Source organism: Macrobrachium nipponense, chromosome 13 (genome assembly GCF_015104395.2).
Source record: "Macrobrachium nipponense isolate FS-2020 chromosome 13, ASM1510439v2, whole genome shotgun sequence".
Taxonomy (NCBI): Eukaryota; Metazoa; Arthropoda; class Malacostraca; order Decapoda; family Palaemonidae; genus Macrobrachium; species Macrobrachium nipponense.
In genome coordinates this window covers 99113670-99128268 of record NC_087206.1, presented here as the reverse complement: position 1 = coordinate 99128268, position 14599 = coordinate 99113670, and positions in this window count along the sequence as shown.

Here is a 14599-nt window from a genome sequence, read left to right as displayed (position 1 = left end):
TCATCTCCACAATAACTTCTCATGAATTCCGTTGTTGGCATATACGTCTTCGCCAACTTCAAGTGTGCTTGATTAACGAAGGTAGCTACGGCAAGAGTAATTTGATTCAGCACTAGGTAAATGATTTAATTTCATCTTTGATTTTGTTTTGACCAGGAACGGAGACGTGGTTGTATGAAAGGGGAATGGGCACATAAGATCTACGCGGTTGGGTATTAATAAACTGCATCACGAATTGCTATTTTCTTTGCTTCGTCGTAAAGAATTAAAAAAGGTTTATGAAGCCAATACGACTGCTGAGAAAACGGACGCGTGGTGTAGAATGAATTTTTGTTTTATTTTACTTCATCTGTTATTAATTTATTTTCAATCCCAAATGTATGTCTGCAAATCCCTCTGAAAAGTCCGGCACAAAAACCATGTTTACAATACATGAAAATTATATACCTCAAGGAAACGCACAAGGGAATCCTAAAAAGTATATTAATTTCAGTTTATTACATAAAATCAAGATTGCGTGATAACATACATGATGGTATGTTGAAAACTTGCATCTGCTGTTAAAAACTTTTTAGTTAGTTATGTATTCCTATGTCAGTACATACACACAACATACAACCATCATATACGTGAAAGTGAATGTATGTATGTATATATGAAACTTTGTATGTATATAACCTAGTGCTCGATAGCAATCCACACCTCTTGACCGATCTAGACAAAATTTGGCACGTGGCCATCATTTGACCCAACTTAGATAATAGGGTAGGTTTCAAAATGATACTTCCTTCCCCCTTCCCATATCCCTTTGTGACTTCTGGGGTAACCGATTGACCTATTTAGGCAAAATTTGGCACGTGGCCATTATTTGACAGAAATTATGTAACAGGGTGAGTTTCAATCTCTACCTTCCTCTTCTTCTTCTTCCCCTGCCCCTTCCCCTACCCTCATACCCCTTTCCCCATACCCTTGGTACCTTATGCGGTGGATAAACCTAGAGTTTATCATACTTCATTTCACGTATACTAAAGACTACAGGAATATATTACTGAAAATTCTTTTCAGACAACAATAATATCGGGATAAAAGGGAAAATCCTTAGAGTATTATCTGGATTAAAGTGACAATCACAACAGTAATACCAGGACAAAAGGGACATAAAGCACAGTAATACCTAGTTAAAGGTGACAGGCAGTACAGTAATTCCAGACAGGATAAAAATGATATTCACCACAGTAACATCTGGATAAAGGGGACAGACAGCACAATAATACATGGTTAAAGGTGACAGATAAAAGGGAAAGTAATCACAGCAATTTCTGAATAAAAGGGACAGTCGCCACAGTAATTTCTGAATAAAAGAGACATCCATTACAGTAATACGTGGATAAAGGGGACAGTCACCGCAGTAATACCTGGGTAAAAGGGAAAGTCACCACAGTAATTTCGGGATAAAATGGATAGTCACCACAGTAAAATCTGGATAAAAGGGGCAATCAACACAGTAATATCTTGATAAAAGTGACAGTCACTACAATAATACCTGGTCAAAGGGGACAAACAGCACAGTTATACCTGGACGAAATAGACGGTCATCGCATCAGTGCCTGGATGAGAGGGGCAGACAGCAGTGTAATGCTAGGATAAAAGGGAAAATTACCAGTTATACCTGGATAAAAGGAACAGTCGTCACAGTAATATCCGGATAAAAAATGAACGGACAGCACAGTAATATCACAATTTGAAGTAAATTGTATTTTTCCTAACTATACAAACCTGAGGTCCTTTACATAAGGAATTACTTGCGGCGTAGCTGGAATTATGGCCGTTGAATCTTGAACAAGGTGGTTAGCTAAGCAGTAACTACTGTGGGGCAGGCTAGCCTGCCTGGATGTAAACACTCCACTTTGCCTTTCGGCCCAGGTTCAGATTGAGGGGTGGCATGAGGTGGGCATACATGTAAAGGACCTGAGGTTTGTATAATTAGGAAAAATACAATTTACTTCAAATTGTGATTTGTTCCCACACGTAATACAAACCCTCAGTCCTTTACATAAGGAAGACTCACTGATTGGTGGGAGGAATCTGAGTGAGCCTCTAGAACTGACTGGAGTTCTGCATACCTAGGCTACTCCTCCTGGTCGTAAGAGCAAGGAGGATTATAGGAGCTGCATAATCAAGAGTCAGACTTCTGGGCCTTTTTGAAATGAGTAAGGAATCATGACTCATCTGAAAAAGGGCTGTGAAGAATATTTGGCATCGGAGACATTAATGCAAAGTTCTGGAAAGGGTTTGCATTATTGTCAGTCTCCTTCCTTCCCTTGCTAGAGGAAGGAGCGGGATTGCTTCTATGATTCTGATAAGAAACATAAAAAGGATGCTTATGTATAAGCTTACCGCATCAATCGTCTGACCAGCCAGTGTGAGTTCGAGTCCTATCCTCAACCCGAAGGAAGAGGATTGGAAGGACGAGGAGTGGAAGGGGGAGAGGCCGGTCACTCTCGCATCCTTCTTACCTCTACAACTGCACACCATGGACGAGATGCAACTTGTCCTCTTGAAGGAGCTGGGTAAGCAAACACATCATGCAAGAATCCACCACTGGTCCAGGGAAATGAGGTTCCAAGGACCTATGGGCAGTCCCGAAGGGAAAGAAAGATATGTTCGCAATGACCTATCCATCTTCCTGTCCAACATATTCTTCGGAGTGATGGCCAGTACCCATCCACTGGTCCATCCCACTGCAGCGAAGTCTCTCATGGTCTCATCGTCTCCGCAGTGGATAAAGACACCGACACTCCATGGTGGGTGTCGATACTTATGGGTACTGGAACATGCCAGTAAGACAAAGTAATGACTGATCTGGATCAACCGATACAATGTCCACAGCGTAGCTCGTGACGGTCTCGGACGCTTCAACAGCTGCCGACTGACTGCGTTCGGTTGTGTGAGGTGAGCCATCATGCATCCGAGGTGTAGTCACGTGACACTCCCCTTTTGAAGGGTTATGCCAAGAAACCATACAAATCGTCTATCTTGTTGCCACCAATACTGGAAGGCGAGATGATGATTCTCTCAAGGCATGTGCCCATCAGACGAAAGTCAATTGCCTTCTAGAGACCGAGGTCCCTGATGGCAAGACAGAAGTTCTCATAGTAGTTGAATCTCAACTAAGAAGAAACAATAGTATGTGCCGTTGAAGATGAAGGTGATTAGGTGAATGCAGACCTATGTCTTCACAGCTGAATCGAGAGAAGTTAACTCTCAAGATTCTGAACGTAGAAAAGTCCCGCCGATGACACCAACCCATGAAGATGGCTTTAATCCCTGTTGTTTTACGGAGGACGGAAAACGCTAAACTGCTACTTCATTGCTGTTCGGTGAGAAGTCGGAGTTGCAATGAAAGCAGAGCGCTTTTCAGTAATGAAAACACAGCGATTGTACTGCCTGAAGAACCACTTCTCATGGGCTGGATCAGGGAGGACATCTATATACTTGGAAGTAGAGCTGGCAGGGCGGGGAACAGGCGATGTCTTCTGTTATTCATCTACAATTCGGGGTGGACAAAGAATAATTGCACACCTACGAATACGAGATGTATTAGAAGACAAACTCAGATGTCTGAAAGAAATCATTCCATGTCATCGCAGCGGCAGGTGTGATGCAGCGGGAGTCTTGGCTACAGACTTCTGTTACCGTTTGGTAAACAGAAAGATGATAACGAGTCTAGTGAGATATCTGTCTGAAAATTCTCGCAACAGCAAAAGGCGATGCAGTAGAGATGGTCATATAAGTATACGAGAATTCCAGCCAACCAGAGACCTAAGTCTGTGATTGCCGGGCAGAGATTGGGTTCGGTAGTCAATCATCGCAGAGGACGAGAGACAATATCCGACCGTACTATCTCGGAGAGCCAGCTGGTACTGGGGTGCAGCAGGCAGGGCTGGCAGGCAGCCCATACACCGCTAGCTCTCACTCACTCATCATCCTGAGTTGCCAGGAATCCATTCCAAGAAAGAATGCATTCGGCTAGAACCATCGAGCGCAAGAAAATATGCTTGAAGGTCTGCATTTTAACCGAAACGGATTTTGGTGAATGTAACCACTGTGGTATTGTTGTTGTAACAATACCACAAGTATCTTAAAATCGAAACCGGTAACTCTTGGGAGTCTTGCATGGCAGTACCGAGTTGTAGTTCAATTAAGAAGATACTATTCATCTCAGTCACAACCTGCAGAGTTAACTGTAGTATGTGCCTACCCCTCGGACAAATCACAGAAGCATGTCGCGAGGGAAATATACGTAGTATATTAGTAGGTTCCTTTACATAGACTTCCAGCCTAAATTCTCTTCCATACAAGGAACAAGAATAAGGACTGGAAGCCGACCTCCTTCCTTCTCTAATGAAGAGAGCGAAGATGAAGTTTTCCCAAAGGGAGACTTCTGCGGTGTCACAGGATATCGAAGACGATAGTTCAAGCTGAACTGGATGTTCCCACCCGTTCTTTTTATCCCGGGGTTGACCGCTCACTGAAGTGACGGACCATCAGGTCCATCCAGGCTGATCCCCTCCTGAGATATCTTCCTCAGCAGCAGTACTTCCTTCGAACGCTAGAAATTCCAAGAATTCGAGCATTCGGCGGGATTCCCGATTGTCATAGTAACGATATCCGGGATCTCGTCTCGCCTCCTCTGGACCGTGGTTTTGCTCAAGTGTTCACAGATCGCAGAAGACTTGAAACAACGAAGACTGTTAGAAACTTCAAGGAATTTTAAGCGGCTCGGCGAACCCCCCACGAATCTCGTCAGACGATCATCGGCTGGTGGTCCTCACCGATTCCATAGAAAGCGAAGATTGGGCAAGATCCTTCTCCAGACAAGGCGCCTTCCATCCATTAGGACCGAAGGTCCCCCTCCATTAACACAGTTCCCGACGCGGAATCCTAACAAGAGAACGTTTCTGCAGGGTTCCTACCAGCAGAACCGGTAGGCTTGGAAGACTGCAGGGGATCGCCAACCCACGGTGGTGATCGAGCTGCAGGACTGGACCAGCGGTCTCCTTGCGGAGAAGTGCTGGATAAAGGACAGAGCATCGGTCTTGCACGTCAAGGGCGCTGCTACAAATGCTCCTACCCTGCCTACCAACCAAACCGGTAGGCTGGGAGGATTGGAGGCGATCGCCAACCCTCGGTGGTGATTGAGCTGCAGGTCTGGACCAGCAGTCTCCTTGCACAGAAGCGCTTGACAAGTGACGGAGCGTCGGGCTCATGTGTCAGGGGAGCTCCTACGAGTGCTCCTACCCTGCCTACCAGCAGAACCGGTAGGCTGGGAAGATTGCAGGCGATTACCAACCCATGATGGCGACTGGGCTGCAGGTCTGGACTAGTGGTCTCCTTACGGAGAAGCGCTGGACCGAGGACGGTAGTGTTGGTCGCGTGCGTCAGGGAGCTGCTACCAGTCATGCGAGCCGTCTGGTCCCAGTGGGAGCGATGGTCGGGTGACTGATAGTGTCCACTAAAGCGGAGAGAGTGAGCACTGTCCTCTCGACGCACCTTGGTACCAGGTCCAGCCGAGGCTGGACCCGTTGAGCAGGCCCAGCCTCGCTACATGAACGGTCTGATGGGAAAGTCATGTCTACCCCGGGTACCGGGCAATCGCTGGTCTGGCGAGAGTCACTTGAGCAACTCTTACCATCCTTCCGCTCCGTGCCTGGGTTCCGACATGGTGAGCGTGCTTAGCAGTCTGGACTTTAGCTGTATGGTCACCCGTAGGTGACCATACACTCAGGGATGCTCACAAGCGAGCCACCGAGACAGTTCCCGGTCTGGAGGTAGAACCTCTGGAGCCGGGAGCTGGGGTACCAGCATAGCCGGTACCCCTAAGGTCCCCGTCTTTTTTTCCCAAGGGGAAGGAGAGACGGGCCCCGTTCCAAGGGGAATGGGAGGATCAGTGGACGACCCACCTGTTTCACCAGAGCGAGACAGACCCTTAGAAGCCTCTGTGAGACTTCTTGGGGGAGGGTGGGTGGGGGGAGCCTACCTTCTTCTTCGGCTGGGGGCCCTCGGAAGTTGAAGAGGAAGAGGCTGCAGAAAACGACAATGACACCTTTCTCTTCTTCCTGGGCTTCGTCTTCGCCAGTTCCTCAGGACAACCGACAGGTCCCCCATCCAGGACGGAGGTGGGGCAGTTGGGGTAGCAACACGGCCCAACTGCACCTGTCCGGAACCTGCGGGAGCAGCAGAGGAGAGAATGCTTCCTCGAGGAGGTTACGTATCTCTTGTATGGCAGGCGAAGCGTCTGCCGCCACCGAGACTGGTTGGTCATGCAAACGCGACCGTCGTCTGGGTAGGGCTGAGCGTGCACCTGACAGGAGATGGCCGATACCATCCTCCGACTCTTCCAAGTCCTTGTTGAGGCCGAAACCTCTCTGAAAAGAAGAAGAATAATTAAGAGGGCTGGATGGGCTGCCTCCATCGGTCTCTGTGTGCACGGACCTGTGGGAACGTCACGTTAACCCTGGGTACAGGACGATCGCTGCTAGAGCGAACGCCGGTCTGGCGAGAGTCAACCGAGCGACTCTTACCATCCTTCCGCTCCGTGCCTGGGTCCTGACACGGTGAGCGAACTCAGCAGTCTCGCAAGCGGGCGGCCGAGACAGTACCCAGTCCAGAGGTGGAACCTCCGGAACCGGGAGAGGAGGTACCAGCAGTGGCTGGTACCTCCATGGTCCCCGTCTGCTTCTTCCCTGAGGAAGGAGAGACGGGCCCTGTTCCCTGAGGAATGGGAGAACCAGCGGGAGACCCACCAGTCTCACCGGAGCGAGACAGACCCTCAGAAGTCACATGACAAGACTTCTTAGGGGGGGAAACCACATTCTCTTCTACAGCAAAACCTTAAAAGTGGAAGGGGTGGAGGCATGAAGATATGACGATCTCATAGAGGAGGATGATGACACTTGACGAGCTCTCTTCCTCTTTGATTCCTCCAAATTCTGCCAGACTTCTACCATCAGGAGTATAAAAACCTCACAGGGCAGCGCGACAGCTTCATCCAGTGACATAACTCCAGGGTAGTAGTGGTAAATAAATATGATTATCACCAGGGAATCATTACACACACACTCAAGGATCGGTACACAACATGCTACGAGTCATAGGTACAATTCCAAGGTTAGGATAACCAATACGAAGAGCATCCAACCAGTACCGCTGTAAACACAATCACCACTAGTCTGTAAAATAAGGAAATATTAATAAAGTAATGAGGATACTCCTCACGCATCCAAGAGCACCGCCCTCCGAAGTGAGAGGAGACCCCCCAACATCAACACCGCAGGCCCATTCTTCTACCTTCTTCCAATAGTAAGTGAAAGGAAGAAGGAAAAGAGAAATTACCATAAAAACAAAACAAGGTCAAACCTTTGAAGTTCGTTCTTTACAGGATCAATATAACTCATTTTAAATACATGTCTCATCCTCACGTTAAATACATATCTCGTCCTCATGCAGGTCTGAACCAGTGTTAAAGGGCGAAAGAATGTAAATAATATGTTGGCATACCTTTGCCAACATATTAACACAAGTAGAGGGGCGGTTATAAAGGCTATCACAAAAAGTTGGTTTGTATATTAATTGAAAAATAAGGAGCAATCTTTGTTTAGTATTAATATCAAACACCGTATATACATATTTATTTAAAAAACAAAAATAAACCAAAAGGATCCCACCGGGAAAAAAAGATCAACGACCAGTCAGCCAGAGCTCACAAACACACGTCTCCATCGGAAGACGGCCAAACGCAAAGTGGAGTGTTTACATCCAGGCAGGCTAGCCTGCCCCACGGTAGTTACTACCTAACCACCTTGTTCAAGATTCAACAGCCGTAATTCCAGCTACGCCAAAAGTAATTCCTTATGTAAAGGACCGAGGGTTTGTATTACGTGTCGGAACAAACCTGATTATAGGTAACCGATAACACAGTAATACCTGGATAAAAGGGACAGTAACCACAGTTATATCCAAATAAGATGGACAGTCGTCACAGTAATACCTGGATAAAAGGGACTGACAGTACAGTAATGCCTGGTTAAAAGTGACAGATAGCACAGTAGTACCTGGTTAAAGGTGACAGACAGTACAGTAATACAGTACCTGGATAAAAGGGACAGTCATCACAGCAATACCTGGATAAGATGGGCAGATAATATAAGGGGAAATTACCACAGTTATACCTGGATAAAAAGAACAGTTGTCACAATAATACCTGGTTAAAGGTGACAGATAACACAGTAATAAAAGTGACAGTCACACAAGTCATACATAGATAAAATGGACAGTCACCACATTGAAATCTGGTTAACCGAGACAATCACCACAATAATATCTGGATAAAAGTGACAGTCACCACAATAATACCTGGTTAAAGGGGACAGAGAGCACAGTAATAACTGTTAAAAGTGGAAAGACAACAAAGTTATACCTGAATAACAGGGGTAGTCATCACAGCAATACCTGGATAAGAGGGGTAGATAGCACAGTAACAATTGGAGAAAAGGGGAAGTTATCCCAGTTATACCTGGATAAAAGGGACAGTTGTCACAGTAATACCTAAATAAAAAGGGACAGCCGTCACAGTAATTTCAGGATAAAAGGGACAGCCGTCACAGTAATACCTGGATAAAAGGATCATACAGCACAGTAATGCCTGGCTAAAAGTGACAGATAGCACAGTAATACCTGGTTAAAGGTGACAAACAGTACTGTAATACCTGGATACCAAGGACAGTCACCACAGTAATACCTGGATAAAGGGGACAGACAGAACAGAAGTATCTGGGTAAAAGGATGGTCAGCATAGTAAAACCTGAATAAGAGGGGCAGACAGCACAGTATTACCTAGTTAAAGGCTGCAGACGGCACAGTAAGACCTAGTTGGAGGGGGCAGACAGCACAGTATTACCTGGTTAAAGAGGACAGACAGCATATAGCAATATTTGGATAAAAGGGAAAGTCACTACAGCAATACCTGGATAAAATTGACACCCAGTACAGTAATACCTGGTTAAAGGTGACAGATAGTACAGTACTGACTGCTTAAAGGTGTCAGACAGCACAGTAATGGCTGCATGGACAAAAAGGACAGCAACTACAGTAATGCTTGTTAGTTCACCCACAACTGTTCGAAGGGTGAACATTCACATGAAAAAGTAGAAATGTCGGTTGGACCATCAGCACAAAACCATTCCCCACTTATTCTCCCTCCCCTCCCCCCCTTTCTCCCTCCCTTCCCCTTCTTTTCTCCCTCCCCTCCCCTTCCCCCCACCCATAGACTGTCATTCAGTTTTCCCAAGCAGTGCCGGGTTGGTCTGGTGGTTTATATATAAGTAAACAAGTACATATGTTGTGTGTATACAATAAATTTGGACAAACAACCGTTATTATCAAATTCACTTTATTGTGAGAATGACCTAAGTTCAAAACTATTTAAATAATGAGAGCATCTGCCCCATCCATTATTTGATCCTCAGTCTTTTTTTTTTGTAGATATAGAGCTGGCAGTGACTTACCTATCTGTTGAATTAAAGTTGTAGACTTTGAATCGAAATTAACTCATCTTCATCATAACAGGCAAAAGCCTCTCTATTTTTTTACCTATGTATTGAACCATCAATATTCCTTAATATCTATTCATTTTACCTTTGGAATATCTGGGTATAACTTACACCAAAGGGAATACACTTCCCAGGAAGCTATCAAAAGAAAGTTGATACCAACTCTCCAATACATATTCCTGTCGAATTCAAGTTTTGTTCAAAATCAAAATCAACTCGTATCCTTTATAGCTAGATATGTTCATTTTTTATTCTCAATTAAAAACTAAAGCAATAGGAATATGTACAGCCGAATACCTCTGTGCCAAACCCAACAGGCACAGATTAGAATCTTGGGAGGGGCAAAAGCACTTAATTCCTTTCCCCTGGGTGTAAGCTGCTCAAAAGGTAAAGTGAGTTCGATATTAAGGGTCCCAGTTCTTTAAGGGGAAGTCTACAACAGCCCCAATGGAAACAGGTTACCTACAGCTCTTAGTCCTAGAATTACCAAACTCCCCAAAAGGAACGACAAATTTCCCCAACTTGCAGGACTACCAACTACCTGTTGGATGTAACGTCATGACGTGATGGCGGAGGTGGACACAAGGTTTTTTCATGGTTCCATAGTTTTATTTTTGAAATGGACCATAAAACCTACATGACATAATGAAGCAGCGTGCCATGGATACATCTTGTGTCCTTTATTGGGTGAGCTTACTATGGTAAGCAGATAAACTCAACAATAAGTTCACTGCAATAGGTATTTGACTTTTGTCTCTGGATGACTTTCACCTGAAATATCAAGTCTGCAACAAGGTCAGGTGCAATATAAAGAAAGACTGGTTTAGCCTTGATTGAATTCATGTAAACTAGGCTTAACAGAGTCGAACATAGGCTAGCCTATGTCAACAAACTCCCAGTGTGGTCTATACCAAACAATGACTAATGTAGCCTATGTTCAACAACTCCTAGTGTAACCTATGTCAAACAACTAGTGTAACCTATGTTCAAAAATCCCTAGTGTAGCATATGTCAAACAACTCCCAGAGTAGCCTAGAGTCACAAGCCCTCACTTCTCCAAGGTTTGCCCCCTTGCAGTAGCAAGCTACATTCCAGGATATTACCGCCTCTTCCTGGGTAAAGATTTGAAGTCCCCTTCTCATCTGAAATCAACTAGGGATATCTTGACCAAGAAATAGAAAACATAAAAAAGATAGGAAACGATCTCTGCTACCCACCTCATATAATTGATTTATGTTATCAAAAAGCTCACAAAAAGTTTTATAGTGTTGCTATTAATGAAAAAGAAATGCCTAAAAATGTACTTAGCTTACCTTACTTTCGTGGATTTGAAACCATAAAATCAATATTAAAATCGTTTAATGTTAATGTAGTGTTCTCTTATAACAATACCATTAAAGATATGCTAATTAAGAATAGTCCCATAACAAATAACATCATTTACAAAATTCCTTGTAAGGATTGCCCATCGTTTTACGTTGGTCAGTCAAGTAAAAATTTATGTGTACGTATTAAGCAGCATATGTATTCAGTTAGAACAGCCCAGACTTCAAATGCATTGTTTATCCATCTGAGTGAAAAATCTCATTATATTAATTGGGGTTATACCTCGGTAATTGCTAGATCTAATGATTACATTTCAAGAAGTTTACTGGAATCAGCAATTATACAAATCACTAATAAAAACAACCTAAATCTTAGTCCGGGAATGTACCATTTGGACCTGTATATTTGTAAAATGTTTATGAAGGACCTTAAAATAAATGAACAACTAATAAATTAGTCCCACATGTATATAGTTATTATTTCTCTCTCTCTCTCTCTCTTGCTCGATATACTTATATTTTTTTTCATCTTTTCATTAATAATTTTTTTGGGAACATTTTTGTAAATTTCATGATAATAAGTTGTACATGCCTCCTTTTTTTTTCCAAAATGTATTGTTACCCTGGGTGAATCATCTGTTGACCGCGTGTGTATCCTCCAAGGAGTGGCTGCCCTCAGGCGTTTCCTTGTTTCTGTAGAGTGAAATCGACCTTATTGCTAATCTTGTAGTATCAGTTTGGATATTAAGCCTACCTTGACTATGTTTTTCCTCTGTAAGATCAGTTGTGCCTGAGTAAAGGGTCGAACTAGACCGAAAGTGCTTGGCTATCTCGCTTTTCATTTATTTTCCTTCGTGGCAAAAACCTTTATTTATACATAGCATCACGTTTTATATACTTATTGATCATGTGTTATTTTCAATATATATTATATAATCATAGAATATATATATATATCATTACATATTGGATTTATATGTAATGAAATTAATATAAATTAATTATATATATATTTATTTATATATATTATACGTATGTATATTGTATATATTATATATTATATATATTATAATATTATAAATTTTTTTAATATTAATATATTAATTTTTATTATTTATAAAAAATATTATAAAAATTATATTTCATATGTCTATAATTATATATATATATATATATATATTTTTATATATATATATATATATTATATATAGATATATATAATATTTATATATATATATATAAGTAATATAATTTATAATATATATATATATATATATATATATATATATATATATAATTTATACATACATACAAATAAATATATAAAGTAATATATTACATAATATATTATAATAATATATGGTATATATATATAATATATTTATATATATATATATAATATCTAAATATATATATAATATATATATATATATATATATATATCTATCTATATATATATATATATAATATATAAATATAATATATATATATAATAGAATATATATATACACATTTTATATGCTATCTAATATATCTATTATATATTAGTTTAATTATATATTATATATTATATATTATACACTGTATATGTATATATAATATATATTAATATATATATATAATATATATATATGTGTGTGTGTGTGTGTGTGTGTGTGTGTGTGTGTGTGTGTGTGTGTGTGTGTGCCTGTATAAGGGGTGTGTTTGTGCGCGCTTGCGTGAGTGTTTATTTATTTATAACTGCAGTTAGACTTTGGAATGAGTTTTGTCTTCAAAATGCAACAAGATTCCACTGCTGAATAAATCATTTCACTTTGGGAGAGACTGTCGCGCCGCACAGGTTTCCTCATAAACCCAGGGAGACGTGGTGCGTTGCATAATTCAATTCTTGAGATAATGCCAAAATGAAAAGACAATTGAGGCAATAAATTCACCGCCTGAAACACTTCAATTTTGGTGATAAGACCCAGTGAGCAGTCTGCCTATTTGCCTTCCATCTTTGCATCTCGCTCTTTTGCATATGTATTAGAGAATCATTTATCTAATGGGAGGATAATGAATGAACGGGTGAACTTACCTTCTTGGAAAAGGATTTTTTGTGTATAAAAAGAAATGAAGGAGATTCATACTATGCATCATTATAATCAGTCTATTGTTGTTTATCTAGCATATGAGGGTTATATTTGGGTGTGATGAGTATATATATATATATATATATATATATATATATATATATATATATATATTATATATATATATATATGTATATATATATATATATATATATATACATATAAACTATATATATATGCATATATATATATATATATATCTAATAAAAGGAGCCCATAAAAAAACCAAAATATAGAGAAAAAAGTACTATATTTCAGAGACTGCTGTCTCCCTCTTCAGGTAGATGAATGAGAAAAGTTTACAGAAAAGGTGGTATTTATACCAAGAGGTCCATCCACAAACAAGCCAATTTAAGTCACCCCCGCTGATAATCTTCCTTTAATCTTCTTAAGGGTTGGTTGAATGAAGAGGTTGTCGATCGTGTCCGAAATCCATGCTCCTTTTGAGATGTTCATTACCTGCCTCTCTTTTATTAAGGCCGATTCCATCATTTGACTCTTGTACCGGCAGTGCTGCTATAAATTACACGTGACAAATTCCAGTTTATTCTATGGTTATGTTCATTTATATGGTTGAAAATAGCAGAGTTCTGTTGTCCATACCTAACTGACCGTTTGTGTTGTATTAATCTCTGGGGAAGGGATTTACCTGTAAATCCGATGTAAGATTGGTCACAGTCCTGGCATGGGATTTCGTATACCCCAGAGTCCTTTGGAGATGCCTTTTGTTGGACGTTAATCAGGATTTGGCTAAGGTGTTTGGGTAAGTAAATACAAAAGGGTTCGATTTTCCGAAGGGATTGGTTATTCTCTTAATCGTGTCCAGGTGGGGAATTATTATTTTATTGTTGGGTGTATCTCTGGTCTTGTCTTTAGGGGGTCGGTAGAAAATTACGTTTGCTTTGTGAATTGCTTTCTCAATTATATGGTCAGGATATTTTAAAGACGAAAGTTGCTTGCGAATTAGTTCAAATTCTTTTTCCAGGAATTCTGGGGAACAAATTCGTAAGGCTCTTAAGAACAAGTTACTAGCTACACCTATCTTGATAGTACTGTCGTGATAGCTAAAGTAGTGAATGTATGAAAGTGAGAACGTGGTTTTCTGTATATGGTGAATTTGTATTCTGTCGTATCTCTGATTATTAAAACATCAAGAAAAGGAATTTTGTTGTCTGTTTCCCATTCAACTTTAAATTTGATGCTGGGCACTAATGTGTTTAATTTCGCGAGGAATTCATTAAAATTGCCCCACCTATTATCCCAAAATGTTAGGATATCATCCACGTATCTCATCCACAGCATGTTTTTGGGTTTTTATTGCATTTATTACTGTAGTTTCAAAGTATTCCATGTACAGATTGGCTAGAACAGGACTTAAAGGACTACCCATACTACACCCGAATTTTTGCTTGTAGAATGATTCCCCGAATGAAAATACGTTTCATGTGCCGGAGCTTTCAATTACAAAATTTCTAAATGGTTAGCTGGCCTCCTTTTATTTCCCTTTTTTAGGCACCTTTTCTCCCAGTCA